The 22,135-nt window shown below is 36.9% G+C and overlaps 1 pseudogene; it reads right to left on the bottom strand.

Annotated features, from left to right (window-relative positions):
• Positions 1–11,811: 11,811 nt before the first annotated feature.
• LOC119544791 lies at positions 11,812–18,590 on the bottom strand (annotated as a pseudogene).
• Between the last annotated feature and the right edge of the window lie 3,545 nt (positions 18,591–22,135).

Genomic DNA, 22,135 nt, shown 5'->3' with positions numbered 1-22,135 from the left:
ATAGGCACAACATGCAGTGGGCATCAATAAGTTTAATATTATTCCCTTTCCTTTGTTTTATAATATGCTGTGCTTATAATCATTAAGGAAAATAGATAACTTTTCTTTCAAAGTTAAACATATTCTTACCAAATGCTCCTGCAATTGTACTCCTAGGTATTTATTCAAATCATTTGAAAACTGATGCCCACCCAAAAAGCTGCACATAACTGTTTATATCAGCTTTATTCATAATTGCCCAACATTGGAAGCAACCAAGTTGTCCTTCTATAGGTGAATGGATAAACAAACTGTGGTTCATCCCAACAGTGGAATGGTATTCAGCAATAAGAAACTGAACTATCAAGCAATGAAAAAGATATGGATGAACCATAAATACATATTGCTAAGTGGAGGAGGGAAGCCTGAAAAGGCAACATACAGTTTGATTACAACCATATGATATTCTGGAAAAAGCATACTATAGAGACAGTATAAAGATCAGTGGTTGCCATGGATGGGAAGGAGGAGAACGGAATAGATGGATCATAGGGCATTTTTAGGCAGTGAAAATATTCTGTATGATTCTCTAATGATGGATGCATGACATTACCCATTTATCAAAAGCCATAAACTGTACAACACAAAGAGTGAGCCCTAAGGTAAACTACGAACTTTGGTTAATAATAATGTATCAATACCGGTTCATCAATTTTAACAAATATACCACATTAATGCAAGATGTTAATAACAGTGAAAACTGTGTGGGTGGGAGGAGGGTGTAAACAGGAACTCTGTATTTCTTGTACAAGTTTTCCATAAACCTAAGAAATAAATCTAATTAAAAAAAGATAATCTAAACTAAATATCTGGGCTTTACTGAGAACTTTAGAAATCCTAGTCCCTGAATAACTTACGTTGGATTCTCCCTCTCAACAACCCAAGCCTCTCATCTCCAAAAGAAATGTAAAAAATGAAGAAAGTATAAAAGAAAAGGAAAGAAAACCACACTATGTATACAAGAATTCAAAATATCATATATTATTTTTTCCAATATAACATTAAAAAAATCCACCTAAAATACTTGTCATAGAATCTAAGAAGCCTTTTTGTTTCCGTGGGAATAGTTCATCAGAATTCTCTCATTAGGATTCCCAAATACTGGAGGAGAGAATCATGATGTGTTAGCATTTTCCTTGCTGATTCCATGCATGCCAAGGAAAAAGAAATCACTATGTAGCAAAAGGGTGAAAATCTGAGACTCCAGACCTTACTAACTTTCCTCAGAAGTCTTAATTTTCCCCCAATAGCTGATTGCAAATTACATGTTTCTTGGATTTGATAGTAAACTCCTTGAGAGGAGAGGCTCACTACAACTTCTACTTCTTTGTATATGTCATAAAAACAATTGGGATTACTACAGATAACCAATAAAGAAGTATTAATTGTTGACTCAAACTGACTGGACAACAATGTCTCATAAATAGTGTAAAGGGGAATTTTTTATCTGTGTAATTTTATTTGAACAGCTTGAACAAATAGCTCACATTTTAAATGCCTTCAAATGTGTTTTCCAATCAATCAGTATATATTTACTGAAAGATTTCTGTGTAGTCAGTACTGCACTAGTTGAATCTTAATAAGGTTGAGCAAATCCTTGAAATGCAGTTTTTTTTTAATCAGTTCTGTAGAGAACATTCCGTTCTATCTATTTCAATCTCCAGATGACTCTCATTTATCCATCAAATGTGAATTTTTCCCAATATGTAATTTAGTCTTAAGATAACCATTTAATATTATACCATTGTAAAGAAGAAGCAAAGTAAAATGTTGAATAACTTTAAAAAATTGCATTTACATACATTCTTTCACTTAATCTTCCCAAACTGTCAAGTGAAATAGTCAGGAGTTATTATCCTGTTTTTATAAGCATGGGGATGGAGGTTTAGGGAAGTCAGTGCTCAAAGTCAGGTGTGCTGGTTCCAGGTTCTTTCAACTATTAGACAGCCAAGGTCAGGTGTATGTGCATGAATTGTGAGACTAAAGTCTGTACAGTACAAAATCAAATGTAGATTCCATAATTATCTAGATTATTTAGGAACTACAGGGACCATCCACTTCATTTGTGCTTAATCAAATGAAACCATGAATGAAATGTTATCCATGTGAGTATGCACATATAGTATTTTAAATATTTGAGACATGCAATACCTCTGGTATATTACTAGGGAGCTTATATTCCCTGTTACTTATTTCATTATGTTTTCTGACTGGTAGAAAAAATACTTCTTTGAAATTAAACTATCTGAAAAGCATTGCTTTCCTCCCTCAAAATTATTCCTTAACAAATGCATCTGTCTTATTCTTTGTTATATTATCTTTTAGTAACCATTTTAATATTAGACAAAAATTCCATATTTGACTAGGAAGAAATAACTTCTTTCAGTTTTTTTATAATTATAATTTAAATATTAATCTTTTGCTGATTTTGAAATATGTTGAAATTGCATAAATACACTATTTTTAGCCTTAAAAGTCTCAAGGTTTACCTTGAACTCACCTTGACAGGTGAATAAAAGGCTTATATTTTAAAACAAAGCTGATTTTAAATTGATAGGAGTGTGAATAACCTTTGAAAAGAGGAATGAGGGGCACTTTCTCCTAGAATAAATTAAATATATATGTGTGTGTGTGTGTGTGTGTGTGTGTGTGTATTTGAGATGTTATACACTATATTTAATTATGTAACTTGATTACTCAGTAAAGATTCAGTAAAATCTTAATGAGTAATGTAATACATAATTGAATTCTATTTATTTAACAAAGAGAGAAATTAAGGAATATATCAGCTGAGGAAGGCAAAATGCCTAGAAGCAGATCCAGGTGTGTGTTCATGATTGTGTATTTCTATATATGCATATATATGTGTGTGTGTGTATATATATTTAGTGTTTTATGATATTGACATCTTAAACTTATGGGAAATAAAATTAGATTATTTTATAATATACAAATAATTGGCTGGCATTTGGGTAATAGATTCCTTATTTTACAGCATGAGTCAAAATAAATTCCAGATGTATTTGATCTGTTAAGAATGAATTATAAGACAACTGAAAAAGTAAGAATGCATCTTAGGGACATAAGCATGACACAAAAAGAGGAGTCATAAAGAAAAAGAGTGAGAGATTTAACCCCATAAAAATGGAAACTTTTAATAGATCAAAAAACTTAGAATAAAATTAAAAGTCAACTAAACTTTCAAGATATGTAAGACATAATGATCTACTAATCTTACTGCAAAAGGAATATACAAAATACTTGGGAGATACTTTATAGTTGAGAACAAAAGACTCCATTAATTGTACAAAAGATTTCAGAACAAAAAATACCATTAAATGTCAATTTTCTTCACTTGCATATAGAAAGAAGTGGAGACACACAAAGCAAATTTGTTCTAAAAACTGATAAAAATAGAATAGTTTCATGTTTGTTAATTGCTCATTTGAGGCTCCCAATCAAAACTAATATTAATATATAAAAAGTTATTTGAGTTTAGTATAAAAATTACAATTGCTTAAATAGAAACATGGCCAAAATATGCAAAAAGGTTATTCACATATGTTCAAATACAAATTAATGCGTATAATAAAAGATGCTCAATTTCTCATGTAATGAAAGTTGTGCAAAAAAAAACAATGAAGTGTCATTTTCCACAATATTAAGAGAAAAAAGCAAGACTATATCATGTTGAAGAGAATGTGCAAAACACTGGCACTCTTGCACAGTATTCGTCAGTTTGTAAATTGTTAATCCAGTTTTGGAGTACTTTTGACAGCAAGAATCCTAAATTGTAAAAACTTACTTTTCTCCCACTTGGAAATCTCACTTTCTGGTTATCTCTTCTTTGATAACTAATCACAGAAATGTTCAAGAACATCTTAGTTATAGAGTCGTATCTTGGAAACAACATGAAATGTGCTGTGGGAGAGGTTAAATGTGGCTAGTAGACATAATGGTGTTAGTGCATATTTATTGATTTGGAAATAGGTTAGCAATGTATCTTAAGTGAAAGAAGAGACAAAATTTGGTAATGTTCTTAAGTTCTAATTAATGCTCATTTGGATGATTGATTACAAGGTGAAGACAAGTTTAGTTTATCACAAAGAACACCCTAGAGTGTGGCCCGAAACCACTCCTCCCCATCACCTTTCTCATCATCCTGCCATTGATGTAATTAGTGTCACTAATCTTTGCACATATACTGATTTTGCAGATGTTGTAATTATTCTCTTCACCTCATGGCTAAATCCTACTTATTTTTCCTTCATTTTCCTATATTCTTTGTAAATGATTTGATCCTGTGATTTATTATATCGTGATACACAATGAGAGAAAAAAATTTTAAATGTGCAAGAATAGCAAATGTTAAAAGAAAAACTTTTCATGCAATTTAGGAGCTTACAGCTTTTTTGAGCCATTCATGAGTCAGGCAGTGTCCCATACAGAAAGTAGAAGGAAGCTCCACCCAGGGGGTGGAAAGAAGATCACATAGAATGAAATACAAGCAAGTGAAGAAATATTCTGATTGGCTGATGTTAAGTTTCCATTTTACTTAGAGGAGGACTAACAAAGTGAGGAACAGGTGGTTGCTTAGGTATGAGGAATTTGGCTGGCAATAATTGATAAAGATCTGGCTGCATTTAAATTTGGTCATCTGGATGAGTCAGAAATTTAGAGATAGAAACTTGCTGTGGGGCTTGGCATGGTACCTCCGGGTTGGGCCTGCTATATTTAATTTTCAATTCTTCCCCTTTTGGTTGGGCCAAGCCAAGGCATTAGTGCAACTCTCAGTCACCATCTGTTGGCTCTAAATCACTCTCAGAGGTGATTTTATAGATCTCAAGGGGTTGATTATTTTTGTTCTCTTCATTGTTCTATCCTAGATGGATGGACACCATTTGGTGACATGGCTGGGTGTAACCACTTAAAACTTGTCAACCTAGAAATAACAAGCAAAGCTCAAGGCAACAAAGGCATTTAGTTGGCTTCTTAGAATTGCAAATCAGTGAGCACAGTTTCAGGTAGCAACCCAAATTGTTTTCCTTCTTAGCATTTCTAGGCAAGGATTTTTAGAGAAAAAGGATTAGATAAGTTGTTTGTGGTTGGTGGTGTAGTGCTCCAATTGTCCTTCAGGTTAGACAGTTAATTGAGTTCTTTATCTTGTCGTTTGTTTTGTGGTGTCCAGATGTCCTTGGGAATATGAGGAACATTGCTGCTTGAGCTTTGCATAGTTTGGCAGATTGTGATATCTGCCTGATATTTGCCTAAAAGTAATCTCCAGAATGACCTCTGACTCCATTTTAAATTTCTTAGCCATAATAACTCTATTTTATTTCTTTTTACAAACTTTAGAAGGAAACAGTGTGCCAGGGAGGCTATTATGACTACTATGAGTAGTGAAATGTACAATGTTTGGAATATGCTTCTGAGCCAAGGACCCCATGACACAAACCAACTGAAATCAAAGAGATCAAAGAATGATCCCAAGGAAGGATTTTCTTGCTTGAGCCAAGTGGCTTATTTGATTATTTCATGAAACTGCTTTTTGACTTTCCCAGAAGTGTTTATCCAGGTACAGTAGACGGTATTGATAACTGCTCAAACTCTTCCTTGCTTAGCCATCAAGTAGTCAAGTACAATTCTATTATCTAAAGCAATTCTACCTAAATGATACAAAGATTTTTGTTGTATGGTAATAGTTTTTTCAGTGGACTCAGCAATTTCTGTTATATGTAAGTTTCTGATCATATGTCCATTTATGTTAACTCCTAATTAGGAGTTCAATGCAAGTGGCCATTCAGCATCAGTGACACCCCCAGGCCACTTGTGTTGTCTCAGGAATGTAAATTAACCGAGGGGGTCCAATGTGAAGCCTCAGATTTGTTAAAAATTTCAAAGTCAACTTCTAAGAGGCCCGATCCAAGTTGTCCTGACATGTGCTATCAATATATTAAATTGTTTGAGCCTCATTGATTTCATGTATCAGCTTAACTTGTCTCTTAAAAATATCTGGGTTATTATCACTTGACCAAACTTATTTAAATAAATGCAACATTGCTCACAGGTAGTCAGGGTATCTAGAGCCTGACTATTTTGCAAGAACACTGATATGAATATGTCAGCTTCCTCCTGGAGAGCCTGAAGAGTATTCAGGTGGTATTAAAGCTCTGTTTCAGAACCTTAGATTTATTTATAACTGCTGGCTCTAGGTCATGTGTTCCTAGGGAAGCTATGATGATGTGCATGAAAGAGTGGAACCCTGTATTATATAGGTCAAAGGATTAGGGATATTAATAATATTAATACTCTTTTGTCACTTTGAGGCTTGGTATATAAAAGATACTAAATTAGCTTTCTGATTGGCATTTAGGGTAGACATACGCAAGATCACAGGATCTAATTCAATTTACATGAAGGTAACAAAGCCATGCAGTTATCAGCACTTTGCAAAGGGGACGCAAACTATCTCAGATAATGAACAGGAACATAATCTGATAACCCACAGGAGTATGCTATAGTTTTCTATTGAAATAAAGTTTCTCTACAATCACCCTCCTTTTGATCAAAGATCACCTCAAAAAAGATTTTTCTTAATCATGGAATAAGGCTAGTTTTATTAGATGTGGCCTTATTATTTACAAAGGTGTAGCAAGAATGGAATTTATTAAATAAACTTTTTGTTTGTTTGTTTGCTTTGATGTTAGTTTTCATAAGGACTTTAAAAAGCCTCTGGAGGCTAAGAAGCCAAGCCAAGAACTTGACACCAGATTTTACGTGCAGTCCAGAAAGTAACTTTCTTTACTGACCTGCAAGGCTGGGAACCCTGGAGCCAGGTACCAGACTAGTTTTTCAAGAGTTTTTGTGAGTATTAGTTGATTGAAAGTGCCTGGTCACATCTGATGAAATAAGCATTATTCTTAAATATAACATTCCAGTGAAAGCCTTGGTTCTATAACTAGCATCTCCCATTATGTCCTGTTAACAAGGAGGATGGATTCTGATTGAATCTATTCAAGTAATTATTTTGCCATAAAAATAAGAATATTCAATAAGAGTTTCCAAATTCTGGAAGGTCCAGAATTTGTCCAGGGGAGGAAAAGATGGATGTATATGAATGTTTTATGAATTGTAGATAGCTTAATGGAAAAGAATAAGGGATTCCATGTATACAGAAAATGGAACATTAAAACATCAGCAATAATCTAAACAAAATTATAATCATCCCTTATCAGTTTATACAGTCCTAGATAATTAGTTCTTGTTTTGCTTAACCTTGTTTTGGCAATCTTATGACCCCTATCATCTTCACTGTAATTCTGGAATCTTGAACCATCCAGTGGTATGGTATCAAAGTTATTTAATCAATGTCAATAGAAGCCTGTGCCATGGAGTACCTGGCAGAGTCCTTTCTATGGGCTCTGAGACTGTCCTTTTTATTGAAGACTAAGCATGTGGCCTGTAGCTGATTGCAAGTGCTTTTTTAGTGAAGCATTAGAATAAAAATTTTCTTATAGAGACAAAAGACTTAAAATGGCTGTGCTTAACTTTTACTGCTTTACAAAAGGGAAAGTTCTGATGAAAGTTCATTACAAAAATAATACAATTGAAAAGGAAATTTGGTTGATTCTGTGACTGTAACATTTTTAAAGAATAACAAATTATGTCCAATGTTATTACTGTTGTCTAATACCAGGCAGATCAGTACTAGGACATCTCAAGGACAGTAAGAACATAGACAAATCTTCATGAAGTTTAGACAATTTCTGTAATGTTTACTTTAATAGCAGTCTACCCACACAATTTTGACAAACAGAAGGTTAGAAAATCTTTTTTTATTTGGCAACACTTCCAAATTATGCAACTCATAAGATATCAGATTAACCTATTTCTAGCACCTCTCTTTTTACAAGGTGAAAGAACAAATCCTTTGTGATCTTCCAGGGACCCTCTAGAAAATCCCCAAAAACAGTTTGAGATCAATACGGCATCATTTAGGGTTTGATTTTGGTAAGGTAAAATGTCAAAAAGTTGTCAGGTTTGAAGCTTTTGTTAAATAGGAAAATGGGTTACTATGAACAATATTTGGTTCCCTATTTAACCACAGTAATAATAAATGAGTAAATAGGAGTTAATATGATTGTAAAAAAAAAAAAAAGACAGTCCTTTTAAAAGTGAAAAGAATTGTTTTCTAAAACAATAAAGAATACGGAAGTCAATATAACTATTAATAAAGATATTATTCTGATAAGACAAGAATCTTCGCCTCAGGAGATTACTCAGATGGTAAAGAGAAGAGGAATAATCCAAGAAAACTTTTTCATTTTAACAGAAAGAAAACCGAATTGTAGTTTCGCATGAAGATACCATTTGATAAGAAAACTCTTAAAATTCTCATAAGCCCATGAAATCTTAACCAACCTTGACCGTGACAAATAAAATTCCTTTTCACAAACCTTTTACAACTTTCTATATCCATTCAGGTCTTTTCCTACATATTCCTGCTTCTCATTCTGTGACAACCAGTCATTTTACTTTAGGTCAAAACTGTGCTTTTTCCTTTTACCTCCTGTATACTTTACATAGCTGCACACCTTAAGTTACCAAAAAGATCTTTGAAATTGTCTTCAAACAAACATCATAGAAAACACAATTATTCTTAAAATAAAGTTTGTCAAAATAATAACTCAATTTGGTTAAACACACTTTGTATTTTTCATCATCTTAAAGATCTAGTAGATATAATGCTAGCTTATTTTCTCAGTAAACCTATATAATTTAGGAAGAAAATATCCAAGTAGAATAAAAGTGTGATTGTTTTGTACTAAACATTGATAATTCAGAAGACATAGCTGTCTTTATTTAACTAACACTATTAACTATTCCCGTTTGTAAAATGTTTCTCTGAATAATGTGAAATTAATTTCTTTTAAAATTTGGTTTTAGTTCTATGAATACTTTTTTTTCCTATTGTATATATTAGAAGTTTTGTTTCCTTAATTTTCTAGGACTTAAAATGAGCAAATTTTTATAAGTGCTTATTTCTCTTTAACCCAACTTGAATGGAGTTCTTTTAAGTTTACAAGCTAATTTGATAATGTCATCTGGAGGTAGGAAAATATCATACATTAAATATATAGACAGACACAAATAGAGAGCTTATAGCTATAATTTAAAATTTTTCAGCTATGAGTCATTCCTAAAAACAGAGAAACATAGAAAACAAAGAAATACAAAACTCAGTTTATATAAACTATTTTTAGAGTCTCTTAATTTCTTAGTAAACTTTGAGTACCAATTAATATAGGCATCACATTGGGCCTAATTTGGGATCTCTTTTTTTTTTTTGAGTCACTTCTAAGATGAGTAAATTTGTCTAATTGGAATGTTCCCCTTAAAGGCCATCGCAACTCTAGGTTGGCTTTAATGAGATTTTGCTATTTGTTTAGATAGGCACAGCTTCTGGCCCAATCATTTTGGAACATGTAATATGCTGAGATGCCAGAGGGGGGAAATTCAAAGTTTTTGGAGTTTGAGGATCCGATCTTTATCATTTCACTTCCTACCTTGTGGAGAGGACAAAGTAACCAGGAATAGCAGAAATGAAATTGAAGACAGAACCAAAGGCTAAGGATTCAGACTCAAAATTTGGACCTTCTCGTTAGTCGGGTTGACCTGCTAACATGGAAAATGCACTTTTTACCTTGTACACAGAGGAAAGCAGCCAGCAGTAGTAAAAATGCAACTGTGGATTGCACCAAAAAGCTAGTGACTTGGGCTAAGAATTTGAGCATTATCATCAATTGATTGACCTGCTAACCTTTGGGCTAAAAGCTAGTGAGATCAGAGAGCTCAAACACAAAGAGTGGCACTCACCTGAGAGGCACTCACCCGCAATTCTTGGAGATGGCAATGAGGACAGAAAACTCAAAAGGCGCCTTTATCTGTGTGTCTTGTTGTCTCAGGGACCATTAGCAGTTGCCTTCGGATTCCTTGATGGTGGCCAAAAGTGTTAAAAGAAAACCTTTTCATGCAATTTAGGATCTCACAGCTTTATTGAGCAATTCATGAATTGAGCAGCAACCCATATAGAAAGTGGACGAAAGCTCCACCCAGTGTTTGGAAAGGAGATTATATAGAGCAAATGCAGAAGCAGGTGAGGAAATGTTCTAATTGGCTGGCATTAAATTTCTATTTTACTTAGGGGTATTTAACAAAGTGGGGAGCAGTTGTTTGCTTAGGAATAAGGAAGTTAGCCTGCTGATGACTGATAGAGATCTGGCTGGATTTAAATTAGGTCTTATGGGCAAGTTTGGCATTTATAGGAGATAGAAAGTTGCAGTAGGGCTTAGCACAGGCCCCTCCACGTTGGGCCTACTAGATTTTATTCACGAAAGACCTCACTAAGAAGGTTGCCTTTAGGTCAGTCATGGAAATGAAAAGAAATGAGCCAATAAAAGAGTTAGAGAATACTGTTTCAGATGGAAATAAGAAGATAGCAAACAGAAAGGCCCCAAGGCAGGGGGGTTTGCCAGCTCTGAAGAGCTGCCAGGACTGACACAGCTTGACATGTGAAGATAATGACTCCAGGTGAAGCAGGAGAGATTGACAGGGGTCAGATTATGCAGTGCTTTTGGGCAAGGTTTGTTCAAGTGTAATGGAAGCCATTAAAGGTTTTAAGGATGGGGGGACATGATATGATTAATGGTTTTAAAGATTGCTCTGATATACCTGGTTCTAGTCATGATGTCCCCAAAAGAGTGATCAAACTGGACAAACTATGCAAAGCAACAGTTAGAGGGCATCAGAGAGCAGCTAAAACCTCAAGAGATGGTAATCAGAAATGGTGAGTTACTCGTGTACTCTGGATTTTTTTTTCTGAAGGTATTTTACAGTTATCAGTTCATGAGGATGGAGCCCAATCAGAAAATGGCCAGTTTTACAGGGATGAGTTTGGAACTGCAAAACTGGATGGGGCTGAGGGAAAATAATCCTGGAGAGAGAGGGAACATCAGAAAGGTGAGTACAAAGAGTTGCATGAAAATGTTTCTTCAGTAATTGGCTGATTCTTGAGCTATGCTTATATGGAGCAATATTTCAAGAAATCCAGCAGAAAACAGTAGCTAAAATGCCAAACGGGTGGGCAGAGTTCAGGTACGCACAACTGGGGAGATAGATGTTAGTGTTCAGGCCTTGTTAAACTCCAAGAGCTTTTTAGCTGATGCCCCAGAGAGGTCCTGGTTTAGCTACAAGGCTCACGTATAGGAGCACAACCATGAGGATGATGGTTTGGGAATAGGGACACAATGAAATAGCTGCTTAGAAAGGGATTTCATGGAAGACAGTGACTCAGAAACTTCAGGAAAGGAGGAGGTTTGGTTGGATAAATGGATAGGATTTAGCAAACAAAGCCCTGGAACTTGATATCCTTAAAGTAGGCATAGTCAAGTTTCATAGAGAAACACAACAATTTTTTTTTTTTTTTTCTTTTTTTGGCTTTCCATCGGGTTTATAAACTAGCCTGTTAGGCTGATGGAAGGTCCAGACAAAACATGTTAAAATACAAATGGGCTCACAGTTCTCTCAACTGCTTCTCTGCAACCAGGGGCAAGGCACAGAATTGTATCTGAGTAACCCAAACACATGTCAGTTTAAACCCTGACACTGGTTTCAAGCCCACCCTCATTTCTTAACAGAATGATATCACCTGGGGGTGAGAGGGGAGCAGTGTGGAGGCGGCTTTACTGATTTATTACAAGTCCCAACAGTGTTTTACTTTTTCTTTTCAACATCCTGTTCTGCAGCCTCCTTGGCTCTCCTTACCTGGATACCAAAAAGCCAGGCATTGGCACGGCTATCAGAAGGCTGGCAAATGCCTTGAAGTTCTTCTCTTCCTCCGTGATAGCCCTGGCTTTCTCCTTGTAGACACTGTGCATGGGCATTCCTGGACCGCTCAGCTGTGTGGCTGTCGGAAATAAAGTGGTACCTGTAAGGGAATAAACGCTCTCTCGGTTCTGGAGGAGAAAAGAATTTATTTACAATCTTGCAAGATAGGGCGTCCAGCCAAACACATGGAAGGCTGGCGCCCCAGAGGAAGAGAATGGCGATGTTTAAATCTCCTACTCCTAATTCGCAAGTCCCTCCCCTGTTTCCCCATTGACTGGGTACTACAGAGGTTACAGCCTATCCGAGAACACTAACTAATTCATCTTTTGAGATTTTAATTTGTACAGCCAATCCCAGAGAGCCAACTAGCTCATTATTGAGATTTTGAACTGATTAGCCAATGCCCCCCCCAAATTTTTATTTTTTTGCTGTGAGTTCCCGCCTCTGATACTACCTCATGTCTCTTTACATCAGGCAGATTCTCTCTTCTCTTTGTCTGGGGCTTGTTTAAACTGGTTTTGCCTCCATTTCCCTTATTCCATGCTGTCTCTATGTGAAAACGAAACTTATTCCTTTCTTACAGATTCCCTCCTCTTTTTTTTTTAAACACTTTTGGTTTTCACATTTTAGATTCTCAAATTTGCTAAGGGCTTTTTTACATTCCTCATCATAGGGATCTTTCTTATTTTTGATTCTAGTGGTTTTGATGGCTTTTTGAACTAGCCTTTGAGCACACGGGATTATGTAGCACCCAGCTGTTATAAACATTTTGGCTGGAATGATAAGGAAAATTAAAATAGATGTTGCAATTCCTTTCCATTTCTCGAACCAATTTTCCAACCATTCTATGACTGGGTTGTTAATGCTAGAATTCTTTTCTAGTTTCTGAAATAAGGCTGTTAAGCCTTGTAGGGCTTTGATGATAGTTCCATTAGGTGCGGTATTATTGGGGATGAATGTGCGACAATTTCCCCCAACTATAGCACAGACGCCTCCTTTTTCAGCTAGCATCATGTCTAGGGCCATTCTGTTTTCCCATGCCATTCGGCTAGTGGCATCTAACTGTTCTGCTATTTCTTTAATGACATTCCTGGTATAGTTGATAAATTTTAGCTGATGATTGACATTTTTATTGATGGTGACCCACCAGAATAAGGACGATTTAAATTTTGCAGCTAATTGATTTTTAGCTTTAAACTCATTAGGAACTTTCTGGGGAACCCCTATACTATCTACAAACATTTTTTTATTGAAGGAACTAGGTACACTTTGTACATTTTTCTTTTCTCCTTTGCCTTGGGTTGGTACTTTATTACTTTCAAATGCCAGGGTAAATGAGAAAGCCAATTGAACCAGAGCACAGGTTCCTCCCCACCTTTCAGGTAGTGTTGGCCAGAGGATGCCCTTCCCACAGTACCACCAGAGGTCTGCTCAGGGTATAGTTAGGCTGGAGAAGTTGCCAGTACTATCCTTGCTCACATTCCACACCTGTGTACACAAAGCCATGGTACCAAGATCCTGGAGCCCTTCTTCCCATCTGGAGAGACAGGCAGAGTGGTTTCCAGGACCAAGGTGAGACGCTGGTATGGCTTTGACACTTCCCTCCTGGACTGGAGGGAAAAGGGAGGACAACGTACTACAACTTTCACCAGGAGTAGCATTTTGAAAGAGGAGTGTTATACATTTAAACTCCCTTTCATGCTTTTTCATCCCCAAGGGGAAGGGCATAATCTGAACAGTGGGTTGTTTGGTTGTACAAGCATAACAGTCACTTCTGTTTAGACTCTGGATGGTATGTTTGCCCCATTCTACCCAGGCATTTGTATTTCCATAACCTGTCTCTATTTCTGTGGTTTGCTTTAAGTCTTTGGTCTTAAGTATTCTAATGACCTTGGGGTCAATTTGTACTGGTGAGTTAAATTCCAGCCAAGTTTCCCTTAATGGTTTTTCCTCCAACCTGGGTAAAACCCATCCCTCATACTGTGTGGTCCACCAAGCAGTGTTCGAAGAATAACAAGGGTTAGGTGTCTCATAAGTTATACTCTCAAATGTTCGCCCCCCAACAATCTTGCTTTCTATTTGAACAGTCTGCTTACATAAATGCTTATATTCCTCCCTCAGTTGTTGCTGATGTTTTAGATTTTTACAGCTCATTACTTGACAAACATCAAATTGTACAGTTTGAGACTTTAAGCCTTTGACTACACTTATAACCAGCTTAGCAGAACCTGTTACTCCTTGAATATAGAACATTATGATCAGCATAAGCAATTTCATCATTAAGCTATACACAGAGCACAATGCAAACATAGGGTTTAATCCAGCCCTTTCTCCCTTCTAATATGTTCCTTTAACTGTTGCCTATTTAAAGTGATCCTTAGGGGATCTGAGGTAGGAGTCACTTTCCAGGATTCAGGTTGAGTTGCTGGATACTTATCGTCTGGTTCAGGCACCGGTCCCTTCACTTGTGTGTAATGAGTCCAGCCTCTTTCTGCCATTCGGACTGCCGTCTCAGTTGTCAGCAAGACTTGATAGGGTCCTTCCCAGATCGGTTGAAGTTTGGATTCTTTCCACGACTGGATCAGAACCCAGCTGCCAGGCTGATGTCGATGGGCAGCAAATTCAAGAGGCGGGGTCTGAGCCAGCAGTCCACGGTGCCTGAGAGATGATAAAGTAGAAGACAAGGCCAGTATATAATTCTTAAGAAAAAGATCCTTTGTGTCTAGGGAGGGGAGCTCTCCAGTCCTCCTGGGGAAAGGCAAACCAAAAACCAAAGGCCTACACCTTGTAATTGCCTAAGTACTAAATTACACATGGCTTGCACCCCTCTAATGACTCCCCTAGTGTAAAACTGCTAATACCTGCTTTAGGTACAGACACAACTTACCAACATTTCAGGCTAGAACAATTAGACTAAAGGACAACAATAATTTACAATAACCTAAGATTAATGAACATAAAAAGGCTTACCACTCTTAAATGCTAACTTAAAATTCAGTTTTTAGTACACCTAGTTTAGTGATGCTTGAATATACGTGATTCACATATATGCATACCCTGAACATACACACAAGTTTTGCTGTTAGATGAGTAAAAACCCACTCTCCAGGGAGAGGAGGACAAGCCTTGGTGTGTAGTATTTGACAATATATGTGGTGTCTTTATTCCTATTAGACTTAATGTTAAGATAGCAACCTGGCATTACCAAATGGAGACCTGGGAAGAGATATGAACCATTCACTGTTCTAAGTTTGTTTAATTCAGCTTTAGTGAACCTTAAACCCTTTTATAGGAACATTTACTTGCACTTTGAGTATGGACCTTTTGCTTTTGCCCAAAATATATCAGAAAAATTATTCTGCTTTTTACAAGAATACACAGTCTCATATATCTGGAATACAGACACATATAACTTATATACACACTCATAACCATATGAAACAGACATACATTCCCATTTACAAGCATGCATAGCCAATACACTACTGTTACACATACATAGAAAACTTTTACACAGTTTTTCTCACTTTTTTTCATTTTTCACACTATTGTGAAACTGCACACAATTGCCCAGCTTTAGAGTACACACAAACTAGTATACGCTATAAAGACACAAAGAAATAGCTTCAGTTTACTATAGATGAGTACACAGGAAATTTTTGCCAAGTTTTAAATTACACACTGACAAACTTTAACAGTTTGAAAGACTCCTACGTAATTATATACATGCTTTTATTACATACAAATACAACTATCCCACATTCCTGTGTAAACATACAACTTAAACTCCCATTAGATTCATGAAGTTTTAACTCTCAGAATGCATCAAAATACAGTCCTAAAAAATGTGCATATAACTTTCTGTATACCCTGATACACACATTAAGGGACTTTAAATGTAGCTTCCACATGCCTTAGACTTAATTACACAGCACACTAAAATATGTAAATGTATTTATTAATACCTGTTTAGCCCCACATAAGTATATGAATAGAGAATCACACAAACCCCATGCTACAAATTTCCTTCCTCCTTTTTTTTTTTTTTTTTAAACTGCTCCAATTACTTCTCTATCTCACTTTTGTCTGTTTCCTCCCTGGCTTGTTGACTCTCTGAATATTTCCTCTAATGGCTTATTCAGCCATTCATCGATTTTTGGATCTTCTCTGAATATTAGGCTAAAATTCCTTTATATAGCTGACCTTTTAAAGTCTGAGTTATTAACAGAATGACATTGTATTCTTGGGGCTTGAGGGAGTGGGAGTCCAACCCTTTTTAGAGGCTTTTGTGGCAGCCCTTTTCTTTTCAAAGTCTGGGGTGATGTTGGGGAGATTACCTTTTTGGCCCCACCCTTCTTAAACATCGGGGTGCCACCCAGACTCTGCCTCTTCGGGGTAAAGGCTCTACCTTCTCTGAACAGTGGGGTGGCGGCCAGGCTTTTCCCATTCCCCTGGGAATGTGCTCCACCCTCTGGGTCCTGAGGCGGCAAAACTTTTCTAGAGCATTGAGGCGGAAGGCCCACCCTCAACCCCCAGGGCAAACTCACCCTTTTCATGCATGTGGGCCACTCCACTCTCCCAGCCTGAGACCACTTGACTTCAAACCTCAACTTTCATCGTTCTTTGGGGATATGGGTACAGCCAATTTTATTTTAGGTGGATGCAGTCTCTCTCTTTCTCTCACAGCCGCCCTCTTTCCCATTTCCCTTTCTTCTCCCAAGAAAGGGATATTTACATAAACCAGATTTTAAGAATCAAGTTAATTGTTATTCAGCTAGCCTTGCTAGGCTTTTTATTAATGATTCTTACCTTCCTTTCTTTAAGAGCCTTTAGAAACAGAAACTTTTGGAAATCTCTCCATTTTTTTTTTTTTTTTAACTTTTGGTGGGTTGTAATTACTGGAGCAGTCAGCATTAACTGGCTCTCCAATTGCCTGGGGGCATAGACTGCTTCCACCAAAACCTCAGGCTTTAATGGTTCCCGCCCCAGTGGGGGAGGGGAAACCATAAGGTGGGGGAATGCTTATCCCAGGTTTTAGTTTCTTTTTTCCCTGCAGCCACCACATGGCACAGTTCAATTCTGCCTTGGAAAAAGGTTTATTTTTATTAACATGACACACGAGGTCAGCACAAAGCCAACTCTTATCTGCCTTATATTTTGGCCAGAATATATTTGGCAGCAAAATGCTTTTTTTTTTTTTTTTTTTTTTTTTGTCTAAACATAACAATAATATTTGATCATTTTCTTTTACCCTTTCCCTTGGTCCAATTACTTTTAGCCCAATGTTTTAACATGTTTCCCAATGGATTATTTAGAGGAATGTTCCCCGGGGACCCTAAAGGTACCCCCTTCCCTTTATTCCCGGCCGGCTGACTGCCTCTATTCCCCATTCTGAGTCTTGCCTGAGCATCTTTCCCTTAGGATCAGCTCTAGGCTCATCAGAATGTCCCCATTCTGAGTCTTGTTTGGGCATCTTTCCCTCAGGATCAGCCCCAGACTTTCAGAATGCTTTAACCACCAAGGTAATATAATATTTCTTTCCTTACCTTGGTCCGTGCACGGAGTTGCCTGGTTAACCAGAGGCAGGCCTTTTCTTTTCCCCCTTTTCTCATCCACAACCGGCAGATCCAAGCATCTGGTCTCGGGCCCTTTAGCTGCCGGAGATGGGCCCCCAATGGCGGAGTCCGAGACCGCTCAATCAGTGGGGCGCGCCTTCCCTTTGTCCACCTCGGGGGTCCCCCTCCGAAGCTTTGGATCCCGGACGAGCCCCCAAGTTGTCAGAAATAAAGTGGTACCTGTAAGGGAATAAACGCTCTCTCGGTTCTGGAGGAGAAAAGAATTTATTTACAATCTTGCAAGATAGGGCGTCCAGCCAAACACATGGAAGGCTGGCGCCCCAGAGGAAGAGAATGGCGATGTTTAAATCTCCTACTCCTAATTCGCAAGTCCCTCCCCTGTTTCCCCATTGACTGGGTACTACAGAGGTTACAGCCTATCCGAGAACACTAACTAATTCATCTTTTGAGATTTTAATTTGTACAGCCAATCCCAGAGAGCCAACTAGCTCATTATTGAGATTTTGAACTGATTAGCCAATGCCCCCCCCAAATTTTTATTTTTTTGCTGTGAGTTCCCGCCTCTGATACTACCTCATGTCTCTTTACATCAGGCAGATTCTCTCTTCTCTTTGTCTGGGGCTTGTTTAAACTGGTTTTGCCTCCATTTCCCTTATTCCATGCTGTCTCTATGTGAAAACGAAACTTATTCCTTTCTTACAGTGGCCAGTTTTAGCTCTTCAGCAGAGCTGTCTCCCTCTTGGGGGCAGAGGGCTTCCTGGGGAAGAGGATGAGTTTGGAGCGGTACTCCTTTAGCAGGGACTCGGTGGACTTGTTCCGCCTCCTGGGGTCCGACGGTCTGGCCCACCCATAACTTTTCCAAGCTGAAGCCCCTGCCAGCTCGCACTTTGGTGTGGTACCTCACTGTGGGGCACCTCACGATGGGCCAGACGGGTCCAGACGCTGGGGGTGGGGCGATGTGGCATGCTTTTGCTTGCCGGGCCTTGCATCTGCAGATCTTCCGGGTAGGCTGGTTGAACCATGTGGCCACTGCTGCCAGTCCTTGTGGAAGTGCCACTTCAGGATCCTGACATTGCAGCTGGGAGCCATGGCTGCCTACGGCCCCCCGCCGGGAGAAACAGCTGAGAGGAAAGCAACATTTCTGAAATCTCTAGTGTGTACCCTGAACCTTAGCTTAGAAGGATTCCCTTGAAGAACTGGCATATTGTTTCAGGCAATTTGTTTTATAATACTTTCTTTTAAAAAATGTCTTATTGTGGTAAAGAATACAACATAGCATTTCCCTTTTTAACCATTTTCATGTGTGCAAATCAGTGATATAATTTACATTCATAATATGATGTTACCATCACCACCCTCTATTACTAAAACTTTTCATCCCTCACATAGAACCTCTTTACCCATTAAGCAATAATTCCTAACCCACCACTCATCTCCAGCCCATAGTGACCTGTAATCGACCTTCGGTTTCTATGAATTTGCTTACTGTAGGTATTTCATACAAGAGAAACCATACAATATTTGCCCTTTTGTGTCTGGATTATTTCACTCAACATAATGTCTTCAAGGTTCACCCTTCTGTAGCACATATCAGAACCTCCTTCCTTTTTAGAGCACAATAATATTCCATTGTATAGATAAACCACATTTTGTTTATCCATTCTGTTGATGGAAACTTGAGTTTCTTCCATCTTTTAGCTATTGCAAATAATGCAGCTATTTCCAGTGGTGTACAAATACCTGTTTGAGTTCCTGCTTTCGATTATTTTGGGTATATACCTAGAAATGGAATTGCCAGACTATATGGTATTGCTATGTTTACCTTTTTGAGGAACTGCTAAACTGTTTTCCCTAGTGGCTGCATCATCCTACATTTCCACCAACAATGTACTAAGGTTCCTATTTGTCAGCACCATTCCCAGCACTTGCAATTTCCTATTTTTTAAATAATAGCTATTCTAATAGATGTGAACTGGTATCTCATTGTACTTTTGATTTGTATTCTCCTAATGGCCAATGATGTTGAGCATCTTTTCATGTACTTATTAGCCATTTGTATATCTTTTTTGGAAAAATGACTATTCAAGTCTTTTGCCCCCTTTTAAATTAGGTTGTTTGTCTTTTTATTGTTGCAACTTTGTAGTCATCCTCTACCTATTCCAGGCAACCAATGATCTGCTTTCTAATACCAGTTTTTCCCATTCTGTTACTTTATATAAATGAACTTTTATATACTTGGTTTCTTTTGTTCAAATTACTTCTGTCAGATTCATCCATTCTGACCTATGCACCAATCACACTTTTGTTTTTACTGCTGAGCAGTATTCTCTTGTATAAAATATCCACAATTTTTTCATTCACTATTAATGGATATTTTAGTTGTTTCTAGGTTTCAGCATTATGAGACTGTAATAAGTACTCATATACAAGTCTTTTGGGAACATATGTTTTCATTTCTTGGGAAAGTACATAGAGATGAATTTTCTGGATCACCAAGCAGGTATATTTTAATTTTATAATGAACTGCTGAACGGTTTTCCAAGTATTGCTACCAGTTTCTCTATCACCAACAATATAGATGGAGATTTCAGTGACTGCAATGCTCACCCACATTTGATAATATCATTCTTTTAATTTTACCCATTCTAGTGAAGTGATGTCTTGCATGGCTTTATTTTGTACTTGCATGATGATTAATTTTGAACATCTTTTCATGTTTTTATTAGACTGTTATAATAAAACAGTTCTTTGGGGAAGTATCTGTCAAACATTTTGCTCATTTTTATTGTATTTGTTTTTTTTAATTACTGAGTTGTGGGGATTTTTATATATATTCTATGCACTAGTTCTTTTTCAGTTGTGAATACATTACAAATATCTCTAAGTCTGTGATTTACCTTTTTAGTTTTTAATGGTGACTTCTTTTGATCAGCCAGTATTTTGTTGTTGTTGAAGTCTAACATTTTTTTCTTTTATCATTAGTGTTCTTTGTGTTCTAAGATATCTTTGTCTACTCAAAGATCACAAATATATTTTTCTCTTCAGTTCTAGATGTTTTAACTTTTATATTTTTCTTTATCATCCACCTTCAACTACATTTTATGTACAGTGTGAATTAGAGGAGAAGATATATATTTTCCACAGGAATACTAAATTATTCTAGCATCTTCCATTGTAATCGTTTTTCTTTCTCCATTGAATTTTGGCAACTTTATAAAAATTGATTGACCATATATGTTAATTCTATTTATCAATTTGTCCGTACATAATTCAACACCAAACTTGCTTGACTACCACAGTTTTCTGTAAGCAATGAAATCAGCTAGTGATGTGTGTATATATATATATATGTATACACACACACATATATATATAGTTTTGGCTATTCCAATTCCTTTGCATTCTTCTATGTATCTTAGTCTCACTTAGACTCAACCCGTCAACTTCAAAAAGTGCCTGCTGGGGTTTGTATTGGGATGGCTTTGAATTGACAATTTAGGAGAACTGAGAGTTTAATGATATTGAGAATTCCAATCCCTGGACAAGGTTAATTTCTTTATTATTTATTTAGGTCTTCTTTAATCTCTCTCTGCAAAATTTTGTAGTTTTCTTTGTAGGCAGCATGCAAATCTTTCAATAATTTGCCAGTTACTTGTTTAAATCTCCAAACATGCCTCTTTTAAGTACAAGGTAAGACATAGTTCCAGATACTGTCAAACCACACCATGTACAGGCCTGACATGTTCAAAAGAGGGCACAAATGACTAATTTGGAGTAATTATGGTATATGCCTTTAACAAATGTTTAAAGAGGCTAAATAGGTCAGGTAGCTTTCTCAGAGTCGTGCACTAAGCAAGCAACAGGGCCAAAAACAAAAACAAAAACATAAAACCCAGAGTTGCTGACTCCTAGCCCTGGGTTCTCAGGGGAGGCAGTAATGAAAACATTACTTTAAGCATTGCTAATAAAGCTGCCAACCTAGATGTGGTATTTATTTTCAGGTAGAAAGGACTGAAGTCCTTTCAATTATACTTACATAGGAGTATGAGGGTTTCTATTATAAATATTTATAATATTTAAAGGTCATTCTGACACAAGGTTCTTGCGTTCACAGGTCTATTATCGCCAGGAGTGCTATCATCAGTGGCATTGTGTTCAAAGAAACATTTGTTACCTCTTTCACAGGGATTGTAAAAAATCTGGTTTGATTAACTGTATCCTACTTGACCTTATTTTGCTTTCTATTTCTGAAATCCTGTGTCAAAAAGTAATTTGAAACTATTTTTAATGATTTATCAGCATTCTCTTGTTTATTAAGTGAATCACAATACTTTAAAAGTGGTGACTAGTAGTATATAGTCATGAAGAAACTTTGTCTCCCATTGTATATGAATTCAGTAGGGTCTATACCTTCTCTCTTTGCTTCTGGCTAGTTCCAAGATATTTCTGGACAACATACATAGCTTGCTGTCCACCTCAAATTAAAACAAAAAAACAAACAAAAAAACAAACAAAAAAACAAACAAACAAAAAAAACAACTATCAATTTAGAAAAGCATCCAATTCTATATAATAATCAAAACTTTGAGTTTAATTTACTGTAGGAGCATTCCCCACCACTCCCAGCTGAGATC

Source organism: Choloepus didactylus, chromosome 9 (genome assembly GCF_015220235.1).
Source record: "Choloepus didactylus isolate mChoDid1 chromosome 9, mChoDid1.pri, whole genome shotgun sequence".
NCBI lineage: Eukaryota > Metazoa > Chordata > Mammalia > Pilosa > Megalonychidae > Choloepus > Choloepus didactylus.
This window is presented reverse-complemented; position numbering and strand designations above follow the sequence as displayed.